Genomic DNA, 9416 nt, shown 5'->3' on the forward strand with positions numbered 1-9416 from the left:
AACAGTTTCCAGAAACCGTCATGTCGTTGTGTGCTTCCACCTGAAATGTCACAACGACAACAGCAAAGCTGCTCCCGTACCTCGGGCTCCTTCAGCTCAGTTGTAATCGACTACACTGACGCTGTGCTCTGCACGTTTTCTGACTGCTATAATGGGGCACGCTGCTTCCTCTGCAGTATAAAACAGGAGTCACTTCCCCTGAGACCAGGAAAGACTTTAACGAGAGTGTAAAAGTGATCGTGAGAGAGAGAGAGGCACCGTTCTGATATGGCTCCCATCTGAGGCGTCACAGATGTCAGAGGACAGTCTAATGCAATGAACTGAATCATTCATAAGAAATGCCACTTTTCCATCTAGCAAGTTTCTAACTTTTCTGCATAGCAAAAAACAAGCACACACACACACACAAGATGGATTGAGAAAAATTGTCTTAAACTGCATTCATTATTGCAAAAAAGGTTCCGATGAGAAACTCTGAGATGAATTTGATTTATGTTCTGATTGCTGACATCTGGGGCCAGATTAAAAAAAAAAAAAAAAAAAAAAGATCAAGTAGGAAACAAATTTTTAATTTTAGAATGATGATATATTTACCTAACCTTATTTAAAACAGTTTCTTAATATTCTGTGATTATTTGTTTGTTTATTACCTCAGTGCGCTTAGCTATAAAACTACAAACGCACATAAAACATGTTCCCAAGACAACATTGTGGCTCTTTTGCTTTCAGTAACTGAAAAAAAGTGGCTTGTCAAAGGTTTTTGTAAGGCTAAATGAAAACAGTTTGACAAAAGACAACACTGTTGCGCTTTTGCTAACACACTTCTTTTGGAAAAGTAACTTGTTAAAGGTGATGTAAGACATTTAAGACCTTTTTTTGCCAATTTGTTTATTACGTCAGCATGCTTAGCTGTAAAGCTGCACAAAAAACAATTATCATTAGTTTTTGGAGCTACAAGCTAATTTTAGGTAGCTCAACTTAAGTAGTTTAAGAATCCAAACAACTCTTTGAAAAAAAGTAGTTACAGTAGCTACACTACAATTACCATTAGCTGTGCTGAAGAAGCTACTTTGCAACTAGTTTTTGGAGCTACAAGCTAATTTTAGGTAGCTCAACTTAAGTATTTTAAGTATTCAAACAACTCTTTGAAAAGAAGTAGTTAGCTACACTACAGTTACCGCGAGCAGTGTTGGAGAAGCTACTTTGCAACTAGTTTTTGGAGCTATAAGCTAATTTTAGGTAGTTCAACTTAAACATTTAAGTTTCCAAACAACTCTTTGAAAAAAAGTAGTTAGCTACACTACAGTTACCGCTAGCAGTGAAGGAGAAGCTACTTTGCAACTAGTTTTTGGAGGTACAAGCTAATTTTAGGTAGTTCAACTTAAATAGTTTAAGTATTCAAACAGCTCTTTGAAAAAAGTAGTTAGCTACACTACAATTAGTGTTCGCAGTGTTGGAGAAGCTACTTTGCAACTAGTTTTTGGAGCTACAAGCTAATTTTAGGTAGTTCAACTTAAATAGTTTAAGTATTTAAACTATTTAAAACAAAATGTAGTTAGCTACACTACAATTACCGCTAGCAGTGATGGAGCAGCTACTTTACAACTAGTTTTTGGAGCTACAAGCTAATTTTAGGTAGTTCAACTTAAACTATTTAAGTATTCAAACAACTCTTTGAAAAAAGTAGTTAGCTACACTACAATTAGTGTTAGCAGTGTTAGAGAAGCTACTTTGCAACTAGTTTTTGGAGCTACAAGCTAATTTTAGGTAGTTCAACTTAAGTAGTTTAAGTTTCCAAACAACTCTTTGAAAAAAGTAGTTAACTATCCTACAGTTACCACTAGCAGTGTTAGAGAAGCTACTTTGCAACTAGTTTTTGGAGCTACAAGCTATTTTTAGGTAGTTCAACTTAAGTAGTTTAAGTTTCCAAACAACTCTTTGAAAAAAGTAGTTAACTATCCTACAGTTACCACTAGCAGTGTTAGAGAAGCTACTTTGCAACTAGTTTTTGGAGCTACAAGCTAATTTTAGGTAGTTCAACTTAAATAGTTTAAGTATTCAAACAACTCTTTGAAAAAAGTAGTTAGCTACACTACAATTACTGTTAGCCGTGTTAGAGAAGCTACTTTGCAACTAGTTTTTGGAGCTACAAGGTAATTTTAGGTAGTTCAACTTAAATAGTTTAAGTATTCAAACAACTCTTTGAAAAAAGTAGTTAGCTACACTACAATTACTGTTAGCCATGTTAGAGAAGCTACTTTGCAACTAGTTTTTGGAGCTACAAGGTCATTTTAGGTAGTTCAACTTAAATAGTTTAAGTATTTAAACAACTCTTTGAAAAAAGTAGTTAGCTACACTACAAGCTAATGACAACTACAATGACGGTGTTAAAGAGGCTATATTTACTGTAAAACTGCACATTTTTGAAATCTTTAGATTAGCCAGCCAACATCCTAAGAGAGACATTCTAGAATTATGTGTTTGTTTATTACCTCAGAGCGCTTAGCTATAAAGTTATGCACACAAAACATTTTCCAGAGAAAACAATGTAGCACTTTTGCTATCGGTACTTGAAAAAAGGAGCTTATTAAAGGTGCTGTGAGCAATTTCAGACGTTCTCCAACTTCCTTGGAGATTGTGTTTGATTACTTTCTGTAAAGCTAACTAAAACACTTTGGCAAAAGACAACAATGTAACACTTCTGTTAATGTTACTTGTTGGGAACAGCAATTATCTTTTAGCATAATGTGTTTATTACATCAGTGCGCCTAGCTGTATTTGACCAAAGAAAACAATTTAACTTTTTTGCTGTTGCTAAATGTTTCGAAAAAGTAGCTTGTTAAAGGTTCTGTGAGCAATTCAGACACTTCCTAACTTTCTAGAAGATTGTGTTTGATTACCTCAGCATGCTTTGTAGCGCTTTTGCTAATGCTATTTTTAGGAAAAGTAATTTGTTAAAGGTGCTGTGAGCAATTTGAGAAGTTTTATAACTCCCTGGATCTAACCAAAGAAGTCTGTAATTCCTGGAGAAAGCTAGAGTTAACTTTTCCATTTATCTTGTTGCCAGTTTCTGACTAAAGATTGTGCATTTTCCAGTACCTACTAACTAACTGGACCATGCTAATCACCTGAACCTTAAACTTGGGCTGTAACAAATTGTTGGTCAACCAGGGGCTGGATTCCCAGAAGGCATGGAAACTGTATTTACAACCAAATAAACTGAAAAATGCAGGTAGTATCAACTGCATTTACAGATTTTCTGTGTAGTGTTTTCTTTTGTGTGGTGCAAGAAATCATGGGTTATGTTTGATTCATTAGTGTTGCCAGAACCTGCTAGGGAAAAAAAAATCGAATTGAAAAATGTTGAAAAACTGGGAAATAAGCCACATACTAAAATATAGCAACCTGCACCTGCCTACTTTATTAACCTCATAAACGGGATTGCTTTATGAGCCAAGCCCAAACAACAAGCCCAAAGATGTTTAATAAGCATTACTTATAATAAGTGGACATGGCAACCCTCAAGAGTAACCCTTCTAAACATAAACAAAACATGATGGCTTTGTTGACAGTAATTTAGTTAAAACCGCTGAACATGACAAGTCTTTGGTTGCTGTAATATCAGTTTGGTTAAAATAGCAGATACCAAATGTGATATGCCAGAGCATTGCTATGGTTACCATGGTGTCAATCATCACAGTTGTGAAAGTGAGTTATGTTTGGTACACACAAAACAAGCTGTGTGCAGTTTTACTGTTTTGTCAAGTGAAATATTAAACTATTGCTCATATAATGCCTTCAATTTAGTTAGGAGTTAGTAGTAGTTATCATTTGTCATTAGCTTGTTGTGTAGCTAGTTACCTTTTTCAAAGAGTTTTTAATTTTTTTTAGGTAGTTTAACTTAAGTAGTATATTGACTATATTGACTATAGTGTGTTCGTAAACTGTAGTAAATACTGTAGTACACTGTAGTAAATTATAGTATATTGTAGCATGTTATAGTATTTAGTACACTTTGTTAACTTAAATGACAACATACTGTAGTATTGACTATAGTGAGTTCATAAACTTTAGTAAACACTGTAGTAAACTGCAGTAAATTATAGTATACTGTAGTATATTATAGTATTTACTACACCTTTAAACTACAGCATACTGTAGTATTGACTAGTGAGTTCATAAACTCACTTTCGTAAACTTTAATATTTACTGTAGTATGCTGTAGTATATTTTAGTATTACACTTTGTTAACTTAAACTACAACATACTGTAGTACTGATTATAGTGAGTACATAAACTGCAGTAAATACTGTGGTAAACTTTAGTATATACTATAGTAAACTAGTAAATTATAGTATATTGTAGTATATTTGTCATGTATCTGGTCTGTCTTCTCATCATGAACTCTTGCACACACATTCTGGACTGCAATCCCCATAAGCCACTGCACCAATCACTGCGCACAGCTGCTCCTTGTTTCCCACTGAACTGATTGCTGCACACACCTGTTTCACATTTACCCACATGCATTTAAGCTTCACACACACACAGCCACCTTGCGAAGTCTTATCGTCCCATATGGTCTAGCGGTCAGGATTCCTGGTTTTCACCCAGGCGGCCCAGGTTCGACTCCCGGTATGGGAACCAGTTCGATAGACAGGCAATGGTCGCAATGGCAGGTAGCAGGAATCGTCAACGGGGTACACAGTCCAGAGTCATACACAGAGAAACCAACACAAGGGAAAACGCTCGGAATTACGACCATAGGGAACGGTAAGACTTCGCAAGGAAGAGTGTGTGTCTGTGGCTTAAATGCATGTGGGTAAATGTGAAACAGGTGTGTGCAGCAATCAGTTCAGTGGGAAACAAGGAGCAGCTGTGTGCAGTGATTGGTGCAGTGGCTTATGGGGATTGCAGTCCAGAATGTGTGTGCAAGAGTTCATGATGAGAAGACAGACCAGATACATGACAGAGCCCCTCCCCAAGGAGCGGCTTCCAGACGCTCTAACCACATAATACAACCTGGAGGGTGGTGGAGCGGAGGCGGAACAGGGGGAGGGATGGAGGGCCAGGTCCATGTAGGGGTACTGGAACCCCGAACTGAGGCGGAGCCGACGGAGGGAGAAGCCATGATGGAGGAAGGGTTGGCTCCTGCATGGGGCCGACCGACGGAGGTGGAGCCGGTGGAGCCCGAGGCGGAACCGGAGAGTCGATGGTCCTGGGCGACACAGAGGATCCGGAGGGCCAAGGCGGAACCCAAGGCTCTGGCGACCCCGGCGGAGATGGAGGTCCGGAGGTACGCAGCGGAGCCGGAGTGACAGAGGATCGAGGCTGTGCCCACGGGAGGGAGGAGGTCCACAGAGCCGGCAGGACGGAGTGACGAGGCGCAGCCGGAGGAGTAGAGTCCAGAGGCGAAGGTGGGGCGACAACTGACCGGGGCGGAGCCGGAGAGACGATGGAGCCCGGAGGAGCTGGTGGGCCGACGGCCGACAACGGAGACGAGGGAGCACAGAGCCGGGGTGGAGCCGCAGGGTCAGAGGGCCGAGGTGGAGTCCAGGACTCTGAGACTGGAGGTGATGGTGAGGGATCCTTCAGTCTGGACACCGATGGAGACTGGCAGTCCCACGGCAAGTCCTTTGCACCGAAGGTGGGATGTGGGTGAGCAGAGGGACTGTCAGGAGACAGAGGTGGCGGGACTGGAGCAGCAGGGAGGGTGGGTGGGAACAGTCCATGCATGAGCTCCGTGACCAGAACCGGGCAGACAGGAATCTCAGGACGACTGGGCGGAACCAGCGGAGGCTCTGGAAGACCGGGCGGGACCAGCGGAGGCTCTGGAAGACCGGGCGGGACCAGCGGAGGCTCTGGAAGGCCGGGCGGGACCAGCGGAGACTCTGGAAGGCCGGGCGGGACCAGCGGAGACTCTGGAAGGCCGGGCGGGACCAGCGGAGACTCTGGAAGGCCGGGCGGGACCAGCGGAGACTCTGGAAGGCCGGGCGGGACCAGCGGAGACTCTGGAAGGCCGGGCGGAACCAGCGGAGACTCTGGAAGGCCGGGCGGAACCAGCGGAGACTCTGGAAGGCCGGGCGGAACCAGCGGAGACTCTGGAAAGCTGGGCTGAACCAGCGGTGGCTCTGGAAGGCTGGGCAGAAACAGCGGAGGCTCTGGAAGGCCGGGCTGGCTGGGCTGAACCAGCGGAGGCTCTGGAAGGCCGGTTGGGAGACCAGCTGCTCGAGCCGACAGCAGCGGTGGGTCCTCCACGCTAGACATTAACTTTTGCCAAGCCGTGGTAAAATGTGGGTGCTGTGGTTCTGGGCTAGCGGCCATCTTGTGTGGTGGCTCTGAGCTGGAGTTTACTGTGGGCACATTGTTGTCTTCTTCTTGAATTCCCACAGTAAAAAGAGAGCCACTCATTTGCAGAGCAAAGTCAATGTACGTTTGTAACGTCCAGCCAGGTTCGAACATGGGCATGTGTGAAGCTAATGGCTCTAAGAGTCCTCCCCGAAAGAAAATCATCAGGCACTGCTCATCCATCGTAGACCGATTAGCCAATTCGATGAAGGCCATAGCATAATCCTCAATTGTCCGCTCACCCTGCTTGAGAAGCATGATCTGTACCGTGGAGTTCGTGCTGGAACCGGATGACATCATACTCGCTGCTGGATCCTTGTAATGGCGAAGTCTTCTGTCACATGGAGGGTCAGAGACGTGCGGATCCATTTGCAGCATTTATTTAGAATCGTCAACAGGCCAGAATAATCACCAGAAAACAGGAACAACGTAGGTAATCCGGGAAACAGTTCGATAGACAGGGAATGGTCGCAATGGCAGGAAGCAGGAATCGTCAACGGGGTACACAGTCCAGAGTCATACACAGATAATCCAACACAGAGAAAAACGCTTAGAATTACGACCATATGGAACGGTAAGACTTCGCAAGGAAGAGTGTGTGTCTGTGGCTTAAATGCATGTGGGTAAATGTGAAACAGGTGTGTGCAGCAATCAGTTCAGTGGGAAACAAGGAGCAGCTGTGTGCAGTGATTGGTGCAGTGGCTTATGGGGATTGCAGTCCAGAATGTGTGTGCAAGAGTTCATGATGAGAAGACAGACCAGATACATGACAATATTATAGTATTTACTACTTTTGCTAACTTAAAAGACAGCAAACTGTAGTATTGCCTATAATGAGTTCATAAACTGTAGTAAACAGTAGTAAATTATAGTATAGCATGTAGCATATAGTATTTACTACACTTTGTTAACTTAAACTACAGCATAGTATTTACTTTAGTGAGTTCATAAACTGTAGTAAACAGTAGTAAATTATAGTATACTGTAGTATATTATAGTATTTACTACACTTTGTTAATTTAAACTACAACATACTGTAGTATTGACTATAGTGAGTTCATAAACTGTGGTAAATACTGTGGTAAACGTATTTACTATCGAAAACTGCATTAATTATAGTATATTATAGTATTTACTACACTTGGTTAACTTAAACTACAGCATACTGTAGTACTGACTATAGTCAGTTCATTAACTAGTAAACACTGTAGTAAACCTTAATATTTACTATAATGAACGTTAGTAAATTGTAGTTCACTGTAGTATATTATAGTATTTACTACCTTTTGTTAATTTATACTACAGCATACTCTAGCATTAACCAAAGTGAGGTCGTAACTGTAGTAAAATAAAGTTTTTACTAAGTGAACTGCAGCAATACTGTAATATTAGCATGTTAGCATAGAGATATTATTTGCAAATATACCCACCTTGTCAGGGCTAATCCCCTTCTCCTTTCTGTCTGACCTGTACTCTAAGGCTTGTTTTGTTTGTTCAACATTCTCCGAGGCTTCATACTTGTTCCTATTAATAATTAATGTTGTGGAACCTGCAATATTCATAACTCTCAGAGCTCTGGGCACCTGAGGTTTATTTTTGGGATCCGTATTTGGGAGATAGAGTCAGTGAGGTTAACTAGTGTATGTGTGAATGCACGGAAGATGATGGACATATCGCATCATTATGATGCTGCACAGATCTACTGTCACACTCAGCTGACATCGTATAGGAGATTCATGAATGATGTATGGCGTGTGGAGTAAATTGGTTTAGTGGGAACCAAATGTATCGGCTCTGTTAGGCTCAGAGGGAAGAAACTAAAAGTTGTTTTATTGTACCAAACTGAGATCAGATTCACTACTTTTGTTTAACATGAAATGTTCTCTGAATGAAGTTCATCTAAGTGTCAGTACGTCTGTGGAAAACTCGTCTGATTCATCCAGTCAGCCATACATTTTTCGCCAGCTGATCCCAGATATGAAGTTTAACAAGAAAGCAACATGCTGTGCAAGTTTAACAGTGCTTTCTCAGAGAATCACTACTTCTAAATTCAATCTTTGAGTCAAAGTAACATGACTTTAGCATTATGTTCCTGCATTAATACGCCTACGATATACATATAAAAATGTATGGCTCTCAAAACTGTGTGGGATGCAGACAGACGTTTGTATGATCTCACTGCAATGATGGAGAGAGTTGTTCCATTGTAAAGTTAACGCAGAATATTTTCCTGATGGATTCCAGAAATTAGCAGCTAAACCACAAATATAAACACGCTTCTCAAAATCCTGAATTATTTCTGGCAGGGTTATCTTGAGATCAACATTCAAACAACACACATCTGAAGCACAGTCAGTCATTATAACAGCTAATGAAGATAAACGTTCTGATGGCACTTTAGATTAAGGAACACAAGTTCACTATGAACTAAGTGTTTTTCATCAATAACCTCAATAATAGTGTATATTTAAGTTAAAAAAATAAAATAAGTAATTCTGCATTTAGAATGTTAATGTTCATTCATTCTTTCATTCTATTCATTCATTCATTCAAAAAAAAAAGATGTATAAATATTTGGTAAAATTACTATTTCATAATTTCAGTATGCATATTGTTTGATTAAAAAACCAAATAAACAATCAAAGATATATTGGAAGAAGTTGGATTGAAGAGTAAGGCTTGCGCATGTCACAACCATCATTCAACTGGTATTTATTTCATTGAACTTTGCATATGTTCTAGTGTACATGTGGTGCATATGGTATAAAAATAAATGTAAAATCGTTTGTGTACATTTTAGGATGAAATCTACTCAAAGCTTTACAGACAAGGCTCTGGGGCTTAATTCAACATGTATGAAACCACATGTGAAGGTTAAAAAACAGATCTAACCGCTATGGTAAAACCCACAGATTGCCATGTGTTGTGTTGTAGTGCATCTTTCAATTTGCGTCAATCACTGTCAGCTTTGTTTATCAGCATTTGTAAGTACCATAGGTCCATTAGACCAGAAGTGATATGCTATTCACTGACCAAACCTCTTTTGATTTGATATATCTAGAAAAAAA

The 9416-nt window shown here is 40.6% G+C and overlaps 1 non-coding gene across 1 annotated transcript; it reads left to right on the plus strand.

Annotated features, from left to right (window-relative positions):
* Positions 1 to 4572: 4572 nt before the first annotated feature.
* On the plus strand, positions 4573 to 4644 carry trnae-uuc (transfer RNA glutamic acid (anticodon UUC)). The gene has a single exon. It is a non-coding gene; the product is annotated as a tRNA-Glu (tRNA).
* The last annotated feature ends 4772 nt before the right edge of the window (positions 4645 to 9416 follow it).

This window comes from Garra rufa, chromosome 3 (genome assembly GCF_049309525.1).
Source record: "Garra rufa chromosome 3, GarRuf1.0, whole genome shotgun sequence".
NCBI classification, from domain to species: Eukaryota; Metazoa; Chordata; class Actinopteri; order Cypriniformes; family Cyprinidae; genus Garra; species Garra rufa.